The 26,322-nt window shown below is 47.0% G+C and overlaps 1 long non-coding RNA gene across 1 annotated transcript in view; it reads right to left on the bottom strand.

The window, feature by feature from the left end:
• The window catches only part of LOC307107182, a 29,354-nt gene extending 6,567 nt beyond the window's left edge, over nucleotides 1–22,787 (bottom strand). Inside the window, exon 1 of the long non-coding RNA XR_013814196.1 lies at nucleotides 22,656–22,787. This is a non-coding gene — a long non-coding RNA (uncharacterized lncRNA). The remainder of the gene's footprint in view (nucleotides 1–22,655) is intronic.
• Nucleotides 22,788–26,322: the final 3,535 nt, after the last annotated feature.

The raw sequence follows: 26,322 nt of genomic DNA, 5'->3' as shown, positions 1-26,322 counted from the left end.
GGGTGATTCTGATGTAAGATTGTGTGTGAGGACCAGTGGTTTAATGAGTAAAAGAGGTGAGGCCCATAGAACTCTTAGTCCAGAGGTTGACAGGTTGAGGAGTGTCTAATCTTCAATGGTAGCTATATATATATATCTATAATATGTATACACACATATGTTATATATATGCATTATAAAAATATAACATAACATACATGTATTTTACACGGTAGCTGCCCAATTAAATGATTCTTAATGTCTTTGTGTTATTGGATAACAAGCTGATGCTACCTTCTCCCAGTCTCTCTGGGCTGACCCATTGGTGGCTTATCAGAAGGGTGATTCCATTCCCCCTGGCTGGAAGGCTCAGTTGGTTGGAGCGTTGTCCTGTATACCAAAAGGCTGCGGATTTGATTTCTGGTCAGGGCACATATCTAGTCTGCTGGTTCAATCCCCAGCCGGGGATTGATGTTTCTCTCCAACATCAATATTTTCACTAAAAACAAACAAACAAACAACAACAACAACAACAAAAAACATATCCTTGGGTGAGGATTTTAAAAAAAAAGATTGTATAATTTATTCTCCAAACTGGGACACTTTTGTCTGGGACAAATCAATGCTAAACTGTTGGGACTACCAGTACAATCGTCATAAACTGGGGCTGTCCTGGGCCAACCGGACATGTGGTCACTCTTCTAGAAACATCCTACCAATTTCTTGGCAGAATGTCTCAAAGGCTTTATGGATCCCCATATGACTACTGGGGGCTGTGGAGGGTGGAGGAAGGTGCGGGTAGTCAGTTATTGAAGGCAGAATTTTGCCCTTTCCATCTGAGTTGCTTTACCTCGGGTTTCTTGGGAGTTGCTAAGGGAATTAGGATATAAATGCAGAGGTCCTCGAGGGCAAGTGTAAGTTGATGCTGGCATCCTCATAGTTGAGGACAAGTGAGAGTATGTGAATAAGGGGCCATTGTGCTTTTTATCCTCTGTAAGTTTATGCTCTATACACCAGTACAGCTGTATGCCGTCACCCTGTGTGAATGCCTGGGGGAAGGTAAAGAAAGGTTGGAACACGAAACCAGGATTGTTTCTGGGGAGCATTAGGGTCCCTCTCTGCCACCTGACACTCATAGTCTGGTTTAATCCGGTGAAAGTGAACCCCCCCCCAGCTGGCCTAGTTTGGTGGAACCAGGGTGTAAACTTTAGGAGCAGCAGTGGGTGGAGATGTAGCAGCAAGGAAAAATGGCAGAAGGAACCTGGGGGAATTCCCAGTAACAGGATTATAGGCTGATATGATTTTCTCACTCCCTAGCACCTGCTGATTCCCTGCCTCGCCCCAGCAGGGTGATGTCCCAATTCAGGGGGCCCAGGGCCATGGCCAACTGCAAGGCTTGTGTGACCAGGGAGTCAGGAAGGTCAACTCATGTCCCTGCCTAGAGAATTCCGGAGAGGAGGTGTTCCCTGATTCGAGGACATGAGGAGCTAGAGCCTGGGTGGGCCAGTGGGGACCCGCTCACACCACACAGGCTGGGGAGAGGGACAGAAAGCATGGGTTTCCTAAGTCCTTCTGTCGGGGTCAGTGAGGTCATGTCCTCTTGCGGGTTTGAATGAAGGTGAGGACTGGTCGTTCCTTCCACGTCTTCTTTCCATTTCCTCTTCTCCGGAAAGCCCAGTTATTTTCAGCTTCCTGTGTCATTTCCCCCTCTACCCTAGCGCCCACACGGGAAAGGTGGCGTGATATCCTGGCAGGGCACAGCTCCTGCAGGCCCAGCTTCATCGCCGACCATAGCGTGACTTCGGGCAATTACTTACTTTCTACATAAAATGTGGACAATAAATAAAGGCCTCCTCATGCTGCCGCTGCAGGGACCACAGGGCGAGGTGTACAGCGGGGCATGGCCAGTGCCCAGCTTTTAATAAGAATTCAACTGATCTTCCGAAAGCTGCGATATCATCTTTTTCGTTTTGGGTCTCAGTTGTGCGGAAAGATTCAGATTCTGATTCTAATAAAAAGCCAGTATGAGTTCAAGAGTTAGATGAAAGATCATAGTGGGTAAGAGATACTTTGGAGAGGGAAATGATTTCAAGTACTTCAGAAGCATTGGGCCAGCTAATGAACAAACCCATCTTCTGTTCATTCAAGCAGGTCCTCTGAGGACCTGTGCAAGTGCCCATCAGGAGACGAGTGATGGTGACATATGTTATACTTTCAACAATAAAGAATTTAAACTAAAACAAAAAGGAAAGTGGTGGTACACATAGGGCAGCCCCCCAAATGTATGCACACTTTAACAGCCGATAGCTCAATTTTGAAAATGAAATGTATTTTAACAAACACTGCTTTTATAATTATCCCAAGTGTGTGTACACATTTTTGGGGGACACCCTATATATACAATGGAATATTCCTTGGCCATAAAAAGAATGAAATCTTACCATTTGTGACAACATGCATGGAACCAGAGGGTACTATATACTATGCTCAGTGAAATAAGACAGTCATAGAACTATAAGTACCATGTAATTTCACTTATATGTGGAATCAAAAGAACAAAATAAACGAACAAACAAAGTCGAAACAGACTCATAGATACGGAGAACAGACTGAGGTTGCCAGAGGGGAGTGGAGCTGGGGGGACTGGATGAAAAAGGTGAAGGGATTAAGAAGTACAAATTGATAGTTGCAAAATAGTTATGGGGTGTGAAGTACAGCACAGGGAATATAGTCAATAATATTGTCATAACTATGTGTGGTGCCAGGTGGGTACTGAAAATATTGGGGAGGGGGGGACACTTTATAAAGTATATGATTGTCTAACTGCTTTGCTGCATACCTGAAACTAATACAGGGTATTATTGAATGTAAATTAAAAAAATTAAGATAGTGGGTTTTCTATCAGTTTTAGCTACCCCTCAGTACACTGACTGCAGCTCGTCCTCAGGCTAAAAAAAGTCAAGGAAAACAGAAGACGCAGCTTACACTCTTCTCCTTTTCCAAGTATCACCTTTCCTCTAGAAGCTGCCTGCTTTGGATGCACACTCCAGGGCCTTCACGTAGGTTTCTTTGATCCAGAGCTTATAGTTGTTATCTTTAGGAAGGTCGGTACCGTAAGAGTTTACTCATCCGACCTGAAGTAGAACTCAACCGGAAGCTGGATGCTTAACCACTGAGTGCACTGTCGCTTAGTAAAATGCTGTCTGCCCTCATCACGTGCTCCATGAAGGGCCATGGCTCTGAGAAATATCGAAAATGGTGTGCTTTCAGACACTATGTGAGGCTCTGATGTGTTTTGGAGAAGGAGAATTTTTGTCAGTGCTTCTCAAATTGCAATGTCTGGCCCATCTATAGATAAGGGTTCCCCCCCAACTCATCCCCCCCTCCCCCGGAAAAAATAATGTAAGGACTATGCATGCAAACAGGAGAATACTGACTCACCATGAGCTAATCCAGCCCTCGAGAGTGACTCACTATGCCTGAAGAGACTGGGGGAAATGGCCAAGTGCTGGGTTCTTATATGGTTAGCTTTAGAGCACATTGGTTCTGATCTAAGAAAGGTAGAAACTTGATTTTCCGGGTCATTAGGAGGCATCTTCTGTTCCCCTTTATTTACCATCAAGAGGGCATAAGATCCTAAGATGTGATTAGAAATGAGCAAATAAATGCAATTTGTATCAGTCACGAAGAGTGGGGTGAGGGTGGAAGGTGAGGGAAGGAGCTAGGACACGTGGGGAAAGGTTAGAGGCACCAGGAACTACGGGGCCCTGCATAGTCACCCCCTCCACCCGCCCGTGGGCACTGGGGTGGGGTTGGATGTTTGGGGGTAGCTGGGAAGGACCTGAGTCTCAAAGACCAGTGCCAGCATTTGTTACAACTTTGGTCCTCTGTGATTTAAGAGCTTTGGGGACAGTTAGAAGGCCCCATAAAATAACCTCCCTTTTCTCCTTTTGAAACTTTGGCCATGGATGAGATGCACTTGAAGGACCTTTCTGGTTCCATGAATCTCCAAGGAAAGGGCCTCTCCTTCTTATCGGCATTCACCAGGAGAAGGATTATGGGAATGCAAGTCAAGCAGGAGAGGCTGGGGCAGGAGGGAGTGAACACTGGAGGGTGAGGGGCCAGAGAACCAAAGGCATCCTCACTCTTCTGCTAATTCTCCCACCAGACCCACCATGGAGCTGTGGGCGGGAGTGAGCGGGACCCAAACCCCACGGTGAGGGTGAGAAAGCTCAGCTCTCTCTGCGGAGGGCACTTCCCTCACCTCCTAGGAGAGCTTGAAAGGGGCTGGGTGCAACAGTCCTTCCCTGGTGCCCATACCTGAAAAACCACCAACGGGGTTTCCTTTCACCGGGCTAAGCCCCGCCTCAGCTGCCAATAGCAACCGTGGGAGGGGACACAATTTCCTTCTCACCACCTCTTCCCCACTAAGGATGGGACTCCAGGTGGATTGAAACAGGGAGAGAAGGGGAGGGAGTGAAACTGAAAGGGAGGATGGAGCATGTGTATGACAAACGCCACCAGTTCCACACTGCAGGTTCCACTCGGCTCAGCAGTGGCCCCTTTCCCGCAGCACCAGCCCCCCACATTTGGGTAGGTCCTCTGTTGTCGTCCCCTGTTTAATAACTGTCCAGTTTTTGCTCACCAGGACCTACCATCAAACTTTAAAATGCACTGGAGTCAATTCACTTCCTCTTTAAAAAATATTCACCGATCTGATTCCCCTCATGGCAGAGGCTTTCCCGCCTCGCTCCTTCTGTGCCATTGCAGGCTGTAGGCCCATTCCTAAGTCAGTTCCCATACCCCACCTCATGGCTCCCCCTGAGTTTGTACCAGTTGACATCCCCACCAGCACCGACGGAAATCCAGGTTATTCTGAGAGGTCATTTACAAGCTGGAAAAACCGTGATGTTGCCTTGATCGTAAGGCAAGTTATACATCCTGATCCACCCATCAGGGCCTGTTCCAAAAATAATGACAATAGTCACGATCACAAGAGAATCAACAATTTTTTAGTAAGTGCCAACTGTGTTGTGACTGTTTGGTATGTGTGTAATCTAAGCCTCACAGCATCCCTGAGAGACAGCGACATTCCCATGTTATGGATGAAGAATCCAAGGATCAGGGAAGATATGGAATTTGCCTGCAGGGACACTGCTGGAAAGAGGGGGGGACATAGACCCTGGTTGCCTGTGCCCTAACACCCGCGCTCGTGCCACACACTATAGGGTGTCCAAGGAAAGAGGAAAGAACCTGTGGCTGAATGCTGAGGCTGGGCTTCCCAGGGCTTGGGAGACAGGGGTGAGCTGGGGTGAGGTTGCTTTGATTTCCGTTGTGGCTTTGGCTTCACCGCTTGGGTCACCAGCCACTGGGATGGAGGCCAATAGGCGGCTGAGGGTGTTTGCTCAAGGCTGTGTCTCTGCAAGGACAGATCTTGTCATAATTCTTTTTTATTTTCCAGCTTTGAGATATAATTGACTTATAACATTGTGTACATTTAAGGTGTACCATGTAGTGATTTACTATATGTATATATTGAAAAATGATGGCTACAATAGGGTTAGTTAGCACATCCATCACCTCCCACAGTTATAAATTTTGTGTATGTTTGGTGAGAACTTTTAAAATCTACTCTCTTAGCAACTTTCAAATACACAGTCCAGTCCTGTTAACTATAGTCAATGTGCTGTTCATTATATCCCCAGGACTTATCCTATATAGTAAAGAGGTAATATGCAAATTGACCAGCACTCCAACACACAAGATGGCCACCCCCATGTGGTCAAAGATGTCCGCCCCCATGTAGACACAAGATGGTTGCCACAAGATGGCCGGCAGGAGAGGGCAGTTGTGGGGGGACCAGGCCTGCAGGGGAGGGCAGTTGGGAGCGACCAGGCCTGCAGGGGAAGACAGTTAGGGACGACCAGGCCGGCATTGGGGGGGCAGTTAGGGGTGACCAGGTTGGCAGGGGAGGGCAGTTAGGGGCAATCGGGCTGGCAGGCAGGTGAGTGGTTGGGAGCCAGCAGTCCTGGATTGTGAGAGGGATGTCCGACTGCCCGTTTATGCCCGATCCCACCGGGACATCCCTCGAGGGGTCCCAGATTGGAGAGGGTGCAGGCTGGGCTGAGGGACACCCCCCCCCATGCACGAATTTCATGCATCGGGCCTCTAGTTTATCTTATAACTGAAGTTTGTACCCTCACTCATTTCCCCCACCTCCACCTCTCACCCCTGGCAACCACCCATCTATTCTATTTCTATGAGTTTGTTTGTTTTTAGATTACACATATAAGTGAGATCATACAGTATTTGTCTTTGACTTATTTCACTAGCATAATGCCTTCAAGTTCCATTGTGTTATAAGTAATAGGATTTCTTTATTTTTTTTTAATGGCTGAGTAATATCCATCTGTCTACCTGTCTGTCTGTCTGTCTATCACATTGTCTTTATCCATTCACCCATGAGTGGACATGTAGGTTGTTTCCACGTCTTGGCTATTGTGAATAATGCTGCAGTGAACATGGGGAAAGGTATCTCCTCAAGAGAGTGATTACGTTTCCTTGGGATATATACCCAGCAGTGGAATTGCTAGATCACGTGGTAGTTCAAGTTTTAAATTTTTTAGGAGGCTCCATATCATTTCCCACAGTGACTACACCAATTTGCGTTCCCACCACCAGGGCAGAATGCTTCCCTTTCTCCACAGCCTCTCCAGTGCTAGATATGACTTGTCTTTTTGATACCAGCCATTCTGTCAGGTAGGAGGTGCTATCTCACTGTGGTTTTGATTCGCCAGATGTTGTCATCATTCTTATTCAGGCAGAGACTTTCCAAGACTGCTGCTTCTGCCCCAATGCTAAGGTCCAGGCTGCAGGGTCCTGGGGATTCAATTTCCCTTATTTAAGACAGTGTAGCTGCTATAAAAAAATTCTTTTAATTTAATATTTTTGCTCATCTGACTTCCTGCAAACATAAAGTTAATAGCTGCAAAATATGATTATGTATATACTCATCTGTGTGCAGTTTCCCCGTTTTCTTTTTGGGTTTGTTCTTCTTTCCCCTTCTCCCCCCCTCCTCCCACACCAGTGTCCTGCTCCACGGTCGGTAAACCATGTGTAACCACTAACAGCCTACTGTTGACCAGAAGCCCTACTGATAATATAAACAGTCAACTACTATGTGTTTTGTATGTTATATGTACTATATACTGTATTCTTAACATAAATGAAGCTAGAAAAGAATTGTTAAGAAAATCGTAAGGAAGAGAAAGTACATTTGTAGTATTGTGTATATTTATCGATACCATACATTTACATCATCTGTTTACAAGATGAATTGTCTTTCTGTCAGTGCCTACATCAATATTGTCTTATATGATACAAAACACCATAGATGTTATACATATTAATAACACTAGATAAAAAATGAGAAGATAATGTGAATAGGAAATTTATATTTATTTATATGCATTGATAATGAAGAAGCAGCAATATGATTGCTTTATGGTAATAAGGAAATCTCAAAAAATTTAATATATTTGTTGAAAAATCTGCATATGAGAGGAACTGTGCAGTTTAATCCCATGTTGTTCCAGAGTCAACTGTACTTTAGTTTTGATGTTTGCAAAAATGGAAGCATGCAGTATATATGCTTTGTCCCTTTTCTGCTTAATGTTTTTATTTTTAAGATTTATCTGCATTGATGTATTCGCTGTAGTTCATTCATTTTTAATGCTGCAGTGCATTCTGTTATTGCAACATTTGGGTTGGTCCAGTATCTTGCCTCTATACCACGAGAATTTGTTTTAAATTGTATTTCAAAAACATTTTTTTAAATTTAGCTATAATTATATCAAGGTAAGAAATCGATCAATCTGATCAGTTTTTAAACAGGCACATAGTTTAATGCGTAGATGTACGAGGCTTTTAACAAAAGTACACAGTCCCTTTCCCTTAGGGTGGGTCTGTGAGGAAGGCCAGGCAGCTGGAGGATCCCCACCTGGACTGTGAACCCAGGGGAGGGTGATGCAATCGGCAGGGACAAGCTATTGATCACTAAGCAGTCCTAGTGGAGATAAGAGCGCAGAGAGGGAGGCAGTGGAGTCGGCAGGGCAGTCTGCTGTCGCAGCTAGATTATGCCCTCGGGCTGGGTCAGCCCATAACTTGCTGCCCAGTCTCCCTTCTTATTTTTCTTCCAGTTTTACTGAGAAATAAGTGACACACCTCACTGTATAAGTTTAAGGTGTTCAGCATAAGATTTGATGTCTATTGTGAAATGATTACAATAGGTTTAGTTAACATTCATCAACCCGTATAGATACAATAAAAAGAAAAGAAAAACAAACTGTCCTTTCAACAAGAGCTCTTAGGATCTACTCTTTAAACAGCTTTCCTATATGTCATACAGCAGTGTTAACCACAGTCATGTTGAACACTACACCCCTCGTAATTATTTACCTTATAACTGGGGGCTTGTACCTTTGCCCACCTTCTCTAAATTCTCCCCACTGCTTCCCATTACCTGTATTGACAATAAATCTGATCTCTTTTTCTGTATAAGTTAGAGCATATAGTATCTGTCTCTCTCTGTCTGACTTATTTCACTTAGCATAATGTCTCAAGGTCTATCCATGTTGTTACAAATGGTTAGATTTTCCCATTTTAATGGTTGAGTAATATCCTATTATATATAGACTAGAGGCCTGGTGCATGAAATTCGTGCACAGAGCAGAGGGGGTCCCCTCAGCCCAGCCTGCACCCTCTCCAATCTGGGACCCCTCTGGGGATGTCCGACTGCCGGTTTAGGCCTGATCCTAAAGATCAGGTCTAAACCGGCAGTCGGACATCCCTCTCACAATCTGGGATCGCTGGCTGCTAACTGTTCACCTGCCTGCCTGCCTGATCACCCCTAACTGCTCCTCCTGCCGGCCTGGTCACCCCCAACTGCCCCCCTGCCAGCCTGGTCACCCCCAACTGCCCCCCACCAGCCTGCTCACCCCCAAATACCCCCCCCACCAGCCTGGTCGCCCCTCACTGCCCCCCCTCTGCTGGCCTGGTCACCCCTCACTGCCCCCCATGCTGGCCTGGTTGCCCCACGCAGCCTGCTGTTGAGTCGTTTGGTCGTCCCTCACTAACCCCTCTGCTGGCCTGGTTACCCCATGCAGCCTGCTGTTCAGTCGTTTGTTCATCCCTCACTAACCCCACACAGCCTGCTGTTCGGTTGTTACTGTGAGGGTGTCCCAACCAATTTGCATATTACCCTTTTATTAGTATAGATATCATAATTTCTTTACCCATTCGTTCATCAATGGACACGTAGGTTGTTTCCATGTCTTGGCTATTGTAATAATAATGCTGCAATGAACATGGGGGTACATATATCTTTTTGAGTTAGTGTTTTGTATCTTTTGGATATATTCCCAAAGTAGAATTGCTGGATCATATGGTAATTTTATTTTTAATTTTTTCAGGATTGTCCATATAGTTATCCATAGTTTGCCTCTCTTCCCTGACTTAAAATTGTCAGAGAGGCCTGGCAATACCTTATCAGGTACTTTGATACCAGGAACATGCCTTCTTGTGGACACCCTCCCTCGTCCCCAGCACCCAGCCTCCTGCATCTGGGTGTGTGATGTTTCGTAGGGAGAGAAGTCTGGTGTGTGCATTTGTGTGTGCTTCTAGCATGAATGCATGTCTGTCTTCCCATTTACCTCACTGCCATGCCAGGCCTGCCCAGGTGAGTGGATTTCTACACGTGAGTACTTTTTCACTCTTTACTGTACTTCCCATTCTTCTTGCTTAGGTGTATTATGGCCACAGTCTTTGGGGTGAAACAGATCTGGATTCAAATGCTGTTTTTGGCACTTAATTATGTGACCCTGGACAAGTTACTCAGCTTTTTGGATGTTATTGCTCATCTGAGGAATGTGGATAAGTTGAGTCAGAATTGCGCTTCTATGATGGAGGTGATAATTCTCAGTTATCTCAGGAATCCCAGGGAGGAACCCCACCCTCCCCAACATCACAAACACCACTCAGAATTCCACCCTTTCCTGTACCCTGGAGCAGTGCACATTTTTCTTCATTTTCTTCTAGAACCAGAGATAAGAGACTCTTGCCCTTGGAGCTATGCTAGACTGAGAGATCAGTGACCTGATAGCAGATCTTATGAGACTGTTTTGATACAGAATAAAGGAGAGAGAGAGAGAGAGAGAGAGAGAGAGAGAGAGAGAGAGAGAGAGAGATCTTGAGGGCAGTGAAGCCTGAAAAAGAGGTGGGGGTGAGAAAATAAAAAAGAGGGCAGGGTGGGAGGCAGTCCCTAGACCAGTGATGGGCAACCTTTTGAGCTTGGTGTGTCAAACTTCGCCAAAAAACTGAGCATAACTCGGGTAGTGTGTCACTTTGAGGAAAAAACTAACTCCAAGACTCTAGTCGCAAATGTTTCATCCTCAGGAGCAGCATATGTTTCATCCTTGGCATGCGGCCGCGTGTCATCAGAAATGGCTATGTGTGTCAGTGCTGACACGCGTGTCATAGGTTCGCCATCACTGCCCTAGACAGTGTCCTGGTTTCAGATCCTCTGATGGAGGATGGTTGTCCAATCTGATGATTGTCCAATCCTTTGCTGTTTCTTAGACAGGTTTACTGAGCTGATGCCTTACAGCAGACGCTCACCCAGGCCTACATTTGGTGTCCTGAGCGGAGTCACTGGCCACCCTTTGTTACAATAAGATGAATGGTATTGAGGCAGGAAAAACTATTAGATGGCTCCCATCAGGATAGGCATAAAAAGATGTGCAATGAATCTGAGCCACAGGGCATCTATCATTTATCCCAGGGTGGCCAGGAGAGGGTGGGACTCCCTGGGGCCTAAGGTTTCATCCTGGGGACATGCTGGTCCCCAGGGAACTTACACACGTGATAGCTGGGAGGGTGGCTGAGCTGCTGGGAGTCACAAAGGGGCTGACGGGTGATGGATGGAAATGGACATAGTTTCCCAGCACCTGCACCTGCCTGCTCAGTGAGGGTGAGGGCTGGCACCTTCCTAGTTCCTGATACCCTGCAGAATGACACCAGACAGCAGGTTTGATGAGGACTGAGAGCACGCTGGGTATAAGCATGTAATTGAATTTAGGAGGATGAGTAAGTAGGTAAGAAAGGTCACCTTCTCTGAAGATTTGGGATGAGGATGATAGTGGGGCAGGAGAAATCAGGAAAAGAAGTATTGACTAGGCTGACTTCTTTCTTTTCTTTTAAAAAAATGTATTTTTATTGACTTCAGGGAGGAAGAAAGAGGAAGAGAGAGATAGAAACATCAATGATGAGAGAGAATCATTGACCAGCTGTCTCCTGCACACCCCACACTGGGGATTGAGCCCGCAACCTGGCATGTGCCCTGACTGGGAATTGAACCGTGACCCCATGGTTCATAGGTCGAAGTTCAACCACTGAGCCACGCTGGCTGGGCTTTTCTTTTTTAAAAAATATGTTTTTATTGATTTTAGAGTCTGCAAGCCAGGCATGTGCCCGGCTGGAGAATTGACCCAGCAACCTCTCGACACGTGGGGCAATGCTTAACCAACTGAGCCACACCAGCCAGGGTGGCTGACTTCTTTCTTTATTCTGAACAGAGGACTTTGCTGCCAAAGAGCCAGGGTAGAATTCAAGGGTGGCCAGTGTTCATTCACTTATCCAACAAATAAATACCCACCTGGCAGCTAGTTATATGTGTTAGAGATACAGAGGAGGCAGTACCTCGCTTCTCATGTCTGCCTCTGGCATTTGCTCACACCATTCCCTCTGCCTGGCCTCTCCCCCTCAAGTCTTTCCCTCTACTCCAGGGTTTCTCAGTGTCAGCACTATTGACATTTGGGCTGGATAATTCTTTGTTGTGAGGACGGTCCTGTGCATGTAGAACTTTCAGCAGCATCCCTGGCATCTACCCACTGGATGCCTCCCCTGAGCTGTGACATCCAAACTTGTCTCTGGGTGTGGTCAGCTATCTCTTGGGGGCAAACTCACTCGAGCCCCACCTCCTCCATGATGCTTGCTTCGGCTACTTCTGCTCATGTGGGTTTCTGCTTTCTTTGGTCTCCGGGACCAATCATCGCTGTCGCAGTGCAATTTACCATGTGACTTTCCACTCCCCTCCTTTGACCTGTAGGAGAAGACAGTCCTGAAAATGGTCCTGGGGATGCAGACTTCATTCAGGCATATGGCAAACCCATTACATCTCAGAGCAAGCTGCTTCCGTTCTGCCAGGGAGACCCCAGTTTCCTCAACTGTCAAATCCACTATGATATTAGATCAGGAATTTTCAGCCATGTTCATAAAAGATATGAAGGGGCCAATTGGGCAGGTTTCTAGGTCCCAATTCTCCTTAAAAGAAACCGATTTTATGTTTTATACATTGAGTTCTGGGTGGTTGTGGATGAAAGGGGCCACATGCTAAGACGACAGGCTCAGGGGAGGCCTGCATAGCAGTCTTGCAGACTCAGAGACCTAAAGTAACCACAAAGGATGGTCTGAAATTAAACTTTAACTGAAAGCAGTTATGGTGGGTAGTCACCTCCTAGGCCGGTATCTTCACTGACAAGGTCAACCTTTACCTTAACTGAACCTGTCTGTCTTTTTGCATCTATAATAACATACCCTTTGAAATGTCTAGGTAACTTGTAACTTCCCTTTTTCTGGACCCCTTGGGGCACAACCTAATGTGCTGGGTACCAGGACAGATACCACAAATTCCTTCATTGTTATCATGTTCATTGTTCCTGCACCCACCTAAGTATGTGTCTATCATTTTACTTTTTATCCAATCCCAGGGGTTTCCCTGCTTTGCTTTCTCCCGCCTCTCTAGTCTATCACCAATGAATTTCATGTAACCCACCCACGTCCCTTTCCTTTGATTGCAATGTATAAATACAAATGTAACCCGCCAATCTCCGGAGCATTATCTCAAGTCATTGAGGTTCTGCTTCCCGGCATATGTTGACAGTTGGGCTCAAATAAACTCACAAAAATTCTTTACAGGTTTCAATGTTTTTTACGTTAACATGGTGTTTTATCAAAGGATTCGATGATCATTAAAGGCTTTTCTAATATTTGATGAGATTTTATTTGTATTAATTGGACCTCACTTAGGTGTGAATGCCTTCAATGCCTGCTACTTTCGTCATTGCCAACTAGCTCAATGCTGGGCTCACACAAGTTTCAGCGAACATTTGCTATTTGATCATGTTTATATTCTAAAGCCCCAGGTAATTTTGCTCTGAGGCTGGGTCCTGGCATTTGAAATCTCCCTGCATTAGTTAGGAGTGTTTCATTTGCAAATTACAGAAAACCGAATCACAGTAGCTTGAACAAAGAGTGGTTTCTTTTTCTCCCTTGAGAAGCCCTGGCTGTGCTGGTGTGTTAGAGACTTTCTGGGCCTTTCTCTCCAGCCTGGCTCCTCACGGGATGGCTCCAGGCCGCAAGTCCACTCCCAACTCCATAACAGGCTCCATTTGTCTCTTTTATGGGGAAAGAACTTTCCCAGAGCCCTCCCCTCCAAAATTCTGATTACATCTCATTGGTCAGAACTGGATCACAAGACTACCCTCAGGTAAAGGGAGGCTGGGAAAGGGAGGATTCAGTTCTTGTAGCCTCGAAAGTGGAGAGAGCCAAGCGAAAGGAGGTGGAGTACCGATGCCCTACTGGCTGAGCAGCAGGCCTGCCCCATCCCTACTCAGCAAAGCCTCCAGCACCTCCAGCCCTGGAGGGCGGGCAGCCAGGGGGCCCCATGTAGGGCCCTGGGCCTTGACTGACTTGTCCTTCTGCCTCAGCAGCGCAGCCTGGGTCCCTGAGCTCCCCGCGCCCCTCCCGCCCCAGCACAGCCTGAGGTGGCTCCCTGAGAGCAGGTACTGCGGTTCAGGCCCCTGGATGAGGGTTAATCTATCTGTGGCTCAAGGTTTCCCTTTTCTCTTGGCAGATTTTGCAGTTGGAAGTGAAGGCTCCCCAACAAGGAAGTAATTAAGTAAGTCAGACAATAAGGCCTGTTTTCGAAATCCCATGGGTTTAACTAAGATTGGAAGTACCAATTTGGGCATCAACCCAATAAGTTGTTTGATCTGTATGCTGGCTGAAACAAGGGAAGGAAACCAATAAAAATCTTTTTCTTCAGTTCTTACTTCTCTACTGACCCCTGCAACAATCCTCAAACAATCTATGCATCACTTTTGGATTAATTTCTGCTCTCATGTCCCTCCACTGCTCACAGATTCTGGTCTTCATCTCTATCTAGAGCTAATATCAAACTTCTGCTTCTAGCAGCGGCAGACTAGGTAATCCAGACCAACTTTCCTTCTGAAAACAGCTCAAAAAACCCCCCATAAATCCTGCCCTCCCCCCAACATCAAAACGCTAATAGGATAACAAGGAATTAGCAAGCCCAAAATCTAGAAGACAGAAATCCAGCGAGGCGAGTGTGGTTTGTGGGGCTGCTTTTGCCCAAGGGGCATTGGCTGAGCTAAAGAGGAGGCTGAGAAACAAGCTTTGCTTTTGAAAATTGTAAGTGACTAGGGCTCTAAAAGTTGGAATCTACAGCTTACTTTCCTTTTCAGAGTAGAGGCCCTGGCAAATTACTTGGCACTCAGAGCTGGGGCCCTACAGTGCTGCACTGTAGAAAGAAAGTCAACCAGAAGGAAACTGTTCTCCCAGGGGCTGCAGCATGGCTGAGGCATGTGGGTGGCCAAAGAGTCTGAAGCTTTGACTTTGGGTTGAACTAATGTTGGAATGCTAGTATCCCTAGGTGCCTGGCAGAGCAAGTGAAATCCTGTCCGGAAGAAGTTACTCTCCACGGTCTCAAATGATTTCTACAGTCTATTTTAACAGACGTTCTCCACCAAGCAAACGAGGAATGCCGTCCAGCCCTACTTCAGGGGCACAGGCAGTGAGTGGGCCTGCCAGTTATGTCTTTGACCTCCCAGTTCCCTTTCATAAGATCTCTGCTGCAGCTATGGGATCCATTCACTGTCCCTGGCTGTTCATTTATTAATTTAGTGCCTTCTCCTGGGAGGCCGTGGCCAGTCTTCAGGCAATTTCTGTCTCTTCCACAGTGATGTCTCTCCTACCTCCTCTGGCCACCAAGCTCCTAGAGCCTTGATGGACTGACTCACTCAAGATCAGATTTATTATATACTGTTTGTAATGTGATTTATTTGAAGGATAAATTAATTTTATTTTTTTCTAGAATATAGGTTCTTAAAAGACAAGGATCATGTCTTTAATAACTTTTGTATCTCCCATTGTTTATCACAATGCTTTGCATGAAGAAAAAATGAGACAAGTATTTTTTAAAGAAATGGGTTACCATGGAAAGCCATTTAGTATTTGTGAGTGGTGTTGTCACCTGTTAAAATGATTGAAACAATCTGCTCTAACTTAATTCATTATATTGTTGAGAGGCTCATGGGCTAATAGATATGATAGAGCTTGTCTTATGTAATATGTTGTAAAGAATTAGTTAAAGCAATAAACATGATGATTAAGCAATCATTGTGTACTGACAACATGAAGAATATTAAACTATCAATGATTAGAGATGAACAAGGATCAAAATTTGCCCTGGCTGGTGTGACTCGATTGGTTGGGTGTCATCATGCACACTGAAGGGTTGCTGGTTCAATTCCTGGTTGGGGCACATGCCCAGGTTGTGGGCTCAATACCCAGTGGGGGACATGTGAAAGGCAGCCCATCGATGCCTTGCTCTCACATCAATGTTTCTCTCTCTCTCTCTCCCTCTCCTTTCCTCTCTCTCTAAAAACTGATGAGAAATCTTTTTAAAAAGATTCAAAATTCATTGTCTGAGCCCTCAAGTATTTGACACCAGGATTCAAGCCATCCATTCACTCACTCATGCAATGTTTACGACTTGTATTGTGTCAGAAATAAAACAGTTTCTGCCACACCTAGCTGGTGGGGGTGCAGATAAAGGTGGCAATGATATAACAGATATTCGTAGAGTGCTAAGAGCACAAGGGGAAGATACCTGACATGGAAAGGCAGGTATTAGGAGGCCTTCCTAGAAGAGGTGACCACTAAAATGAGTCTTGAAAGACAAATAGGAGATAGACCAGTAACAGAGGAAAAAGGCTATTTCAGGAAGATGGGACAGCAGATGCAAAGGCCCAGAGTTTCCAAGAGCAAGTCTCCTTAAGGAAAGTTTTAGTGGTTTTATGCAGATGTGGAGGCCTGTTGACCTCTGGGCCGTTATGTGGGTACCAGAGTAGTGATGGCCTTGTGTGACCTAGGAGCCACACTAAGAAGCATGAGTGCTGCTCTTTCCAGGGGACTATGTGGACCATCCATTCCAGCACTTCTCAACCTGGAGCATGAGTCGGAGCTCTTGGAGGGCTTGTTAAAAGACAGCTTGCTGCCCCCTCACTGAGTTTCTGATCCAGTAGGTCTAGGGTGACCTGATCATTTGCTTTTCTGACAAGCTTCCAGGTGATGCTGATGTTGCTGACCTGGGAACCATTTTGAGAACCACTGCTCTAGTCCAACCTCTTTTCTTCCAGTTGAACAAGCTGGGACTTGGATGGGAAGTGAAGTAACAAGGTCACACAGCTAAGTGAGGCAAAGAAGCCAAACGACCAGAGCTGTCACCCTCTCCTCCCCACTCACAGCAGAGTTCCCCCACTCCTGGGCCTTCAATAGCCTTACCTCCCTCCCTCCCCCTTAATGATCCTACTCTCTCATGTTCCAATTTCAACCACCTATAAAGGAAAGAAACTGGTTGTCCCAATTTACATTAAAATTCACTTTTAAAGAAAGTCCCTAAAGAGGACATTTTAAAAAATTCTCACTTGAAGATATGTTTATTTATTTTTTTATTTTTTATTTTTAGAGAGAGACAGAGGAAGAGAAACATTGATGTGCAAGAGAAACATTAATCGGTTGCCTCCTATACACGTCCTGATCAGGGTCCAAAACTGCAACCTAGGTATGTGCTCTGACTGGGAATCGAACCCACAACCTTTTTGGTGCACGAGACAATGCTCCTACCAACCAAGCCACCTGGCTGGGCTATGTTTTAACCTAAGGGAGTGCATCTTTGTTAGCAAATTTGCAGGCAAGCACCCTGGAAGGTGGCTCCTGACGCACCAGTGGGGACCGCCCGATCTCTGTCCAGAGAGACATCTTGTTCCACGTAGTGGGGGCACAAGGATAGAGCAGATGCAGTTCCTATGCCCAGCAGCTTACTGAGACAAGCCCTACACTACAGACGGGTAATATAACAGTGCACATCTCAAGTGCAGGCTTAGTACCGGAGCTTAGCAGAGGGGAGGCATGGAGATCCTGGAGAACTTCATGGAAGATGAGCCGGAGGAGAAGACATTGCAGGCTGCCGGGGAAGCAAAGGAGATGAGGGGAAAACTTGGGGCATGTACAGGGGGGTGTCAAGTCAGGTTCTTGTGGGGCAGGGGGTTAGCTAAGCCTGGACGGTCAATGGGACAGACTGGAATTTCTGGAATTCCATTCTAAGCCCTTTATCCTGCTTACCAGTTGTTTTTCATAGTTTTCTTCTGAAATATTCTAAACAAGAGCTGGTTGGAATTTCAAGGGGCAACTGCAAGCAAGACATTCACGGAAGTTCATGTGATTTTTGTGTGCTATTCAATAATGTTTCCTATATATATACTAATAAAAGGGTAATATGCTAATTAGACCAGGTGACTGGACATCTTCCGGACGTCAGACTTCCTTCCGGACAGTTAGGGGGCAACCAGGCTGGCAGGGGGGCAGTTTGGGGGCGGCCAGGCCAGCAGGGGGACAGTTGGGGGGTGGCCAGGCCAGCAGGGGGGCAGTTGGGGGGCGGCCAGGCCGGCAGGGGGGCAGTTGGGGGGCGGCCAGACAGGCAGGCAGGCGAGAGGTTAGGAGCCAGCGGTGCCAGATTGCAAGAGGGATGTCTGACTGCCCTGTGGGATCGGGCCTAAACTGGCAGTCGGACATCCCCCTAGGGGTCCCTGATTGGAGAGGGTGCAGGCTGGGCTGAGGGACCGCACCCCCCATGCATGAATTTCATGCACTGGGCCTCTAGTTTTTAATATAAAAATCTTCCTTTTTTTTTTTTTTTTTTTTTGGAGAGAGAGAGAGAGAGAGAGAGAGAGAGAGAGAGAGAGAGAGAGAAATCTGCTGCCTTGACCAGGAATTGAACTGGCAACCTTTCAATGCATAGGATGATGCCCAACCAACTGAGCCACACTGGCCAGGGCTAAAATCTTCTTTTGAATTACTTCTCATGGATGAAATGGAAGGACCTGGTGTGCATTATCCTTCAGGTTCCCTTCCTCCAGGCATATTGCTGACCTCATGTGAGATGTGGGGCCCTGGGATTTGAGAGGGCACAGATGGAATGAAAGCCATGCTCATAACAGCCTGAGGTGGGGTGTGGAAACCAGGTAGCAGTCACTGGAGAAGAGGCCTGGGAGTCTGAGATGAGGGCTCATTGGAAGTGCTAAAAACAGACACCTCAACATCTGCAGACCCAAGTTCAAACACAGATGCTGTCACTTACTGCCTCTGTGACCTGGCGAAGGTGTGATCCTTCTCACCCTCAGGGCCCTTCCTCATGGGGACAATGACATTCCAACAGGGCCTACCTCAGAGCATTGGTGGGATTTGATTAAAAGAGATAGAGTGTCTACAGTTCCTGCACCTCACAGAGACTTTGGGAGTCATGTCTTCCTTCGCAGTCCTCTTTCCTTCTTTCTCTCCACCCTTCCCTGCCTCCCACTCCAGTATGGTGGAGTGGCAGTGGGAGTACAGGGAGGAAGGAATGGCTGTGTCTCCTCTTCCAAACCCTGCCCCCAATTTCTTCTGTACATCTAATAACCATTTAGCCCCAGCTCCAGTTCCCTCATCTGTAGAATGGGAAAACATCCTCATGAGGTTATTATAAGGTTCAAATGAAATTACATAAGAGTCCTCAATAAAATTGAAGTCATTTCAATGATCCCAAGTGTCTCCCATCTTTAAAATAATTACCCTCCTATCTTGGCCAGTGTGTCTCAATGGTTGGAATGTCACCCCCTCCCCACCCCTTCCCTCATTGGAAGTCCTGGGTTTGATTCCTGGTTAAGGGCACATACCTGGGTTGCAGGTTCAATCCCCTGTCAAGGCATGTGCGAGAGGCAATTGATGGATGTCATTCTCTCATATCGATGTCTCTCTTTCTTCCCCCTGACCCCTCTCTCTTCCTCTCCCTTTCTCTCTCTTTCAGTGGGGAACAGGGCCTCTGAGAGCCTTGGACTCACATTTTTTGTGTCACCAAGAAAGGGAGTTCTTTCCCACCAGCTGCAGTCAGAAGAATTGAGATTGGCAGCTGCTGTCATGTGACCTTCCAGAACCAATCACTGTGGTAAAGTGCAGTGATAGTTCTAACTTGGCTCATGGGCCTCCCTCTGTAGTCAAGGGTTCAAGTCGGTGACCAGAAGGGTCAGTGGTGGGAAGTGGGAACACACTGGATAAGCTAACAGTCACTTGGCTGCCCAGCTCACACACACCCTTTTCCCCATATAGACAATTTCAAAAATGTCCCTGTTTAAGGGAAAACTATGTTGCTGCCCTGGCCAGTGTTGCTCAAGTCAGTTGAGCGTTGTCCCATGCACTGAGAGCTCATTGGTTCGATTCCCTGTCAGGGCACATGCCAGGGTTGCGGGCTTGAGTCCCAGTAGGGGGCATGCATCATTGATGTTTCTCTTTCTCCCACCCTCTTTCTCTCAACACACACACACACACACACACACACACACACACACACACACACACACACACACAATGTATTTTTTTTCAAAAGCCACATCGTTTATACCTCCTTTCCCCTGGGAGACAAGCAGAAGTCTATGGAATACTCCACCCTGTTAGATATGAACATGCTCCTCATGACCTCGCCAGGGTAGGGTGTGCCACCCCAACACACCCAGTACATAGCCGTTATAGGGGAGGGACAGGATAGCCAGAAAACTGCTATTTTAAAAAGGGGAAAGGGAACAGGAGATGACGGCCAGTGGCCCAAAGGCCAGCATATCCTGCTGGTCAGGAACGGTGAGTAAGCAGCTGACATGCTTGTCGACTCACTGTCCGGCCACTGAGCCCCTGGTGGGCCACTGTGGCTTCCCTGAGCTCGGCTTGCCGGAGCCTCCACCCAGGGTTCACTTTGGCCACCCTGAGGGCACTGCACAGGATTTTGCTCCCTCCTGGCAGGGACTCTGGGGCCCAGGTTTGCTTTGGAATTGACCATCAGAAGCTCCTGCTTGTGGAGCCTAGAGGTCTTTGACAAAAAAACCTCTCGCTGATTACATTGAGGGGGTGTGATTGACCAGTAAGCTATGACATTTAAATCTGGACTGCAGCCTTGTAGCTCTGTCTCTTAGCTCATCCCTTCAAACTTCAGCTTGATGGCTTTGTCTGGCCTTTGCCTTAGATCCAGGGACCAGAGCTGATTTGCTTCCTGCCAGGCCCTTCCTTAACAAGAGCACAAAGAGCTCCCCAGTTCATCCCTTCTACTCCTCCTCTTCCCGCCTGGCTCTGTCCTCGTGTGAGACGTGGGGCCCTGGGCCCTCACACACCCACATGGACAACTCGGTGGGCACATCCAAGCTCTGTTCACCCCACCCCACCCCACCCCCACCAGCCGTCTCTTAGCAGTACCATGGGCCAAGGGGTGTGCGACCTAAAACACAGTGCTGACTCAGAATAATGACTCAGGGAACGGCCCCTTTTGGGCCCGGGAAGCAGGCTATGGGCCGTTTGGGCAGGATATTATGGGATTTTAGGTGCTTTAGGTCTAGAAGAAGGTCCCAGGCTTTAGGTGGACAAATGCTCTTGTCTCCATGGCTCCTTGTCCAGGGAAGGGGGGGACAGGGAGGAGAAGGGTAAGGGCCACAGGAAGGTCAGATCAGGACATTTTAAAGCATGGAGGCTAAGGACAGGGCCCTTCTTGCCTGGTTTAGGAGCCAGTTCTCCCTCTGTCCCTGCGCTGTCCCTTGGTAAGTGACACAGAATCATGGCCAGGAATTGCTAACCTTTTTCGGCAATGAGTGAATTTATAATAGAACATATTTGGGAAAGGTCTGAAGACCAGACCTCCCCATTTCTCTTCCTCTGCTTCCTAGTCAGGACATTGATTTTAGCGCAGGGACAGAACTCAGTGGAGGCAGGGACCTCTGAGGACACATAGCAGGTCTGGTTATGGGAGAGTGACAAGAAACTGGAAACTGCTGCTGAAAGTGTCAAATCCCTCTCCCCTCGCCCGGCCTCCCAGTTCCCTCTGGCGCGCATTATGAGCAGGACCAGCAGGCAAAGGAGAGATGTGGGTTGTAGAGCCCCAGCCCCGGCATCAGAGTATAGAAGGTGCATTTGGAGCTGGGAGACAATGGCTTCATAAACGGCACAGGCAGAGTTCACAATTATTCAACCCGCAGGGGTCTGCTGCATTTGTTAAAGGCAGAAAGAGAATCTCAACATACATCCTGCTTTAATGTAAGCCAGGAAAAGTAGCCAGAGAATTCCAATATCCTGACATTTTCCTGCCAAGCCTTTTCTAAAGCTTTAGCTGTGGGAACATATGGTTTGGATCACAATATACATCAGTTAATAGTTTAACCCCATGGTGGGAGCAGGGTGGAGGGGGTCAGTGGGGGAAAGAAAGAGGGATATCTGCAATACTTTCAACAATAAAGATAATTTTATTTTTTTTTTTTTCAGGTTGGAGGGGCAGTGCTCCCTCTTATAGTTAACTCATGGTTTTTAAATTGTTTTTCATGTTAATTATAAACTTTTTAAGGATATATATATATATATATATATATATATATATATATATATTTTTTTTTTAATAAAGGTAAATTTAAAAAATGGTTTAATCCCATGTAGCAAGAACTATCAGATTCCCAACCTGATGTTGGGGAGCGGAGGGGGGTCCTCCCTTATCTCCCCACCCCCTCTTGACTCATCTTATTTGATATTCTAAGTATGTCACTTGCAATGTTCTGTATCAGTTTTGGTTGTTGGTTGCAACAGAAGCACATTCTGATTCATTTAGGTCCCACTTGAGTTTACTGGGAAGCTTCGGGGATCTACGTGAAAGTAATAGTAACCTGGCCTTGGCGGGGGGGGGGGGGGGGGTGGGGTGAGGGAAGGAGCCAGATGGCTTTGAGTGTTTCCTGGCCTTTTTCCAGATCACTGTTGTCAGACCCAGCTCCAGTTTCCTTCCATCCTGGGAATTCTGCTCAGATTTCAGATTCCTGCAGGGCAGAATCTGATTGGCTCAGTTTGGGTCAGGGGGGGTATCCCTTGGGCCAATCCCTGTGGCCAGGGAATTGGAGTACATTGATTGGCCAGATCTGAGCCACTGGCCGGCACTGTACCTGGTAGTGAGTATTGAGGCTGATAATTGCAAAAGAACCCCATTATTGGGGAAGGGGCAGTTCCCTTAAGGAAAGAGAGGTGCTGTTACCAGAAGAAGGTCAGAAGTAGTTTGGGAAGATAAAAACAAGTGGCCATGAGGGCCGGCAAACTAGGATTTCAAGATTACGGGAAGAGAAAGTCACCACACTCAAAACGGCAGGAAAGAGGGGGAAGCTGCTTCTTAACCCACATGGACCCACAGACTGCCCTGCTGGCACGGCACATACCTGACTGGACTCCTTGGTCCTTGCCTCCTGGCTTCTGTCTTCACTCTGATGTGCTCAACAAGGAATGTGTTTTGATCATGCATTGTCCTTGGTTCCTCTTGTATGTCCTTCCTGCTCCTCTTCCCTCCTCCGCTGCTCTAGTTCTGGAGGACTGCCTTCCTTAGATTTGCTCATCAAAACTAATATTTCTAGAGTCTTTTTCCTATAGGATTTGTTCTTGCAACTGTGAGGTGGGAAGAGACCAGATAAACTAGTTCCACAAGGATTTTAGTATCTGAGATCTTAATGAGTTGTTGCTGTCACAGCATAATGCGCTTTTACTGAGAATTCAAAGGAGAGATTTTAGGCTCCATGGGGGGCTTCTGGTGAAGGCATCTTAGGGCTTTGGTACCTCTCGGATCATGCAGGTGTCCACCTGATCTGCTCCAGGTGTGACTGCATTGATCCTGATACCAGTGTATGCATGCCCCTTGTGCACCCAATGCTGAGTCCTGGGTCCTGAGAGCCCATCTTGTAACCTGAAAAGAAATAATGCTTTGCATTAAATTACAACCAGCTTTAGGCATGCAGAGGCTGTCTGCATTGAACTGTTTGAACAAATGTATACCAAGGTGACATTCAGAGACTTTAACAATTGGTCTGGCAAGGGTAATGAGCAATCAGGTCCAGGGTGCTGAAGAAGGGGCTCCTCAGGCCCCCGGGGTCTGTGTCTCAGAGCCTCTGAGGGCCCTGTGATGGGAATGAGGGGCAGGGCTGCAGGTGATAGGATACTGTCCAGGCGGAATGTGAAGGTAAAGGTGGGACAAATGAGACGGGTGTAGACATTGTAGGAGGTCCCCAGAAGAAGCATGTAGAAAGGGGTCCCTGTTGAATTGGCCATTCCCGTGGCCGGCCTTTGTGTGCTCTTGTTGCCCCAAGATGTGCTTGCACTTGGGCCACTGACTCATGTCCTCGCTGCCATTGTTTTCTGTGGGCTCAGAGACCCAACTTTAGCCAGATTTCTTGGCACTGTGCCAACTTTCCTCTGCGCTTCATTTCATCTCTTTCAAGTCCTTGCATGTCACTGTGATATAATTCAAAACTTTTGTGGGCTAGGATCCAATGAACCCAACCCAAAGAGGAAACTGACTTTCTCATTGTTTATTTGGAACCATGAAGCAGAATACGTTGGACACTTGTTTTCAATGTTTCATTGAGCTGGATCTGAATGGAAACTCAACTATTCCCAGTGGGGCTTTCTGATGTGGAATGATTTAGAGGCTTCCCATGTTAGATCAAGAGGACTAATTAGAATATGAAGTGACCCTAAACTTTCCTTGCTCTGATCATTATCATGGGCTGTCTCACCCTTTGCTTAGAATTTTGTTAGTCAAAGGCTACAAAACCCTGTATGAAGCTGGGGTATTCTAAAGTACTCTGGGGCTATTCCAGCAAGTACTCCACTAAGTATCTCTGTGTAAATGATCTTGGGCTAGGTCTCTGTCCTAATCTCTGTGAATCCCACAGTAGACAGTGTTATCTGTCACTCCTTGGCTCTACCCAGTGAGACCTGGGCACATAGGTATTGTATGGTGTATGGTGATATTATATACTGCTGGGACTGCCTGTCCAGTAGCCATTCATCCTGCTTTGGTTGCAATATGGCAGAGCTCACCTGCTACAGTAGAGGTTGACAATGGATATTTTCCCAGACTCCTCTGTAGCCAGTAATGGCCATGTGATGCTGTTCTGCCAAAAAGACATAAAGGGAAGTATTTTGGGGGAGTTTCTGGGAAAGATTTTCCTCTCTGATAAAAAGAGAGACATGAAAGAATGACTCTTACAATTCTTGTTGCCTCCTTCTTCTTGATGTGATGTCGGTAACCAAGGCAGGTATTTTGGGACCAGAGGCAACAGCCTAAGGATGAAAGTGGAGTCTTCTGAGAATAATGAGGAGGATGGGAATAGATTACATCCTTGATAATAATTGTTGAGCAGCTGCACCAAACCTGGAAAAGAACTTCCTACTTTCAGGAATAAAACTCCTGCTGTACAGAGCATTTTTATTTTTTTTATTTTATTATTATTTTTTAAATATATTTTATTGATTTTTCACAGAGAGGAAGAGAGAGGCATAGAGAGTTAGAAACATCGATCAGCTGCCTCCTGCACACCCCCCACTGGGGATGTGCCCGCAACCAAGGTACATGCCCTTGACCGGAATCGAACCTGGGACCCTTGAGTCTGCAGGCCAACGCTCTATCCAGTGAGCCAAAGCGGTTTCGGCAGTACAGAGCATTTTTAGACAGGTATTCTGTTACTTTCTGCCCAAAGCATCCTATTTAGTATGACTGCCTGGTAATTAATAAGTTCTTGTGTTCTGTTTCTTAGGAGGAAGAAGCCACTCGACTTTATTGCCTGGCTACCTCTTCCTCAGCCTTATCGCCAAGTTACTCCATTTACTCATTTACTTGTTAGTTCACCTTACAAAGTTTTTTGGTGAGGGCAGAACTTTTGACTGTTTGGTTTGCTACTGCAGTCCCAGATTCCATCCTATCTAATAAAGAGGTGATATACAAGTTGACTGTCACTCCAACACACAAGATGGCCACCCCCATGTGGTCAAAGATGGCTGCCCCCATGTGGACACAAGATGGCCGCCACAAGATGGCCAGCAGGGGAGGGCAGTTGTGGGCGATCAGGCCAGCAGGGAAGGGCAGTTGGGAGGCACCAGGCCTGAAAGGAAGGGTAGTTGGGGGCAATCAGGCCTGCAGGGGAGGACAGTTGGGAGGGACCCAGGCCTATAGAGGAGGGCAGTTAGGGGTGACCAGCCCTGCAGGGGAGGGCAGTTGGGGGACCCAGGCCTGCAGGGAAGGGCAGTTGGGGGGAACCAGGCCGGCAGGAGAGGGCAGTTAGTGGTGACCAGGCCAGCAGGGGAGGGCATTTAGGGGCAACCAGGCTGGCAAGGGAGAGAAGTTAGAGGTGACCGGGCCAGCAGGGGAGGGCAGTTAGGGGTGACCAGGTTGGCAGGGGAGGACAGTTAGGGGCAATCGGGCCGGCAGGGGAGCAGTTAGGTGTCAATCAGGCTGGCAGGGGAGTGGTTAGGGGATGATCTGGCTGGCAGGCAGAAGCGGTTAGGGGCAATCAGGCAGGCAGGCAGGCAAGCTGTTGGGTGCCAACAGTCCTGGATTGTGAGAGGGATGTCCGACTGCCCGACTGCCCATTTAAATGGGCAGTCAGACATCCCTCGAGGGGTCCCAGATTGGAGAGGGTGCAGGCTGGGGGACACCCCCTCCCCCCATGCATGAATTTCATGCACTGGGCCTCTAGTTATGTAATAAATGGTCATGAGTATGGACAAGTATATTTCCTCCCTCCTAGAAGGAAAGTCTGCACAGAAAGTCAAATAGCTTGTGAGTACACAGAGAAGGGGCAATAGTTGCACAACTTAGATGATTAAATTTGCTAAACCGTGATACCCTAGTACACCCATTCCTACACAGAGGTCTCCCCTGACTCCTGCTCGTGGACCATCACCTCAGTGCTGAAGACCCCTGTCAATTCTTGCTTCCAGTGCCTAAGGTCCTGGTTAATAGGCTACCCCATCAGACTTAAGTTGCTTTAGATACGTTAACATCCTCTTGGTTAATACTTAATAGGGTTAAGGTCAGACCTGGGAGCAATCTTT

Source organism: Cnephaeus nilssonii (genome assembly GCF_951640355.1).
Source record: "Cnephaeus nilssonii genome assembly, chromosome: 11".
In the NCBI taxonomy this organism is placed as follows: domain Eukaryota; kingdom Metazoa; phylum Chordata; class Mammalia; order Chiroptera; family Vespertilionidae; genus Cnephaeus; species Cnephaeus nilssonii.
Note: the sequence above shows the minus strand (reverse complement) of the source record. Positions and strands in the feature narration are given on the sequence as shown.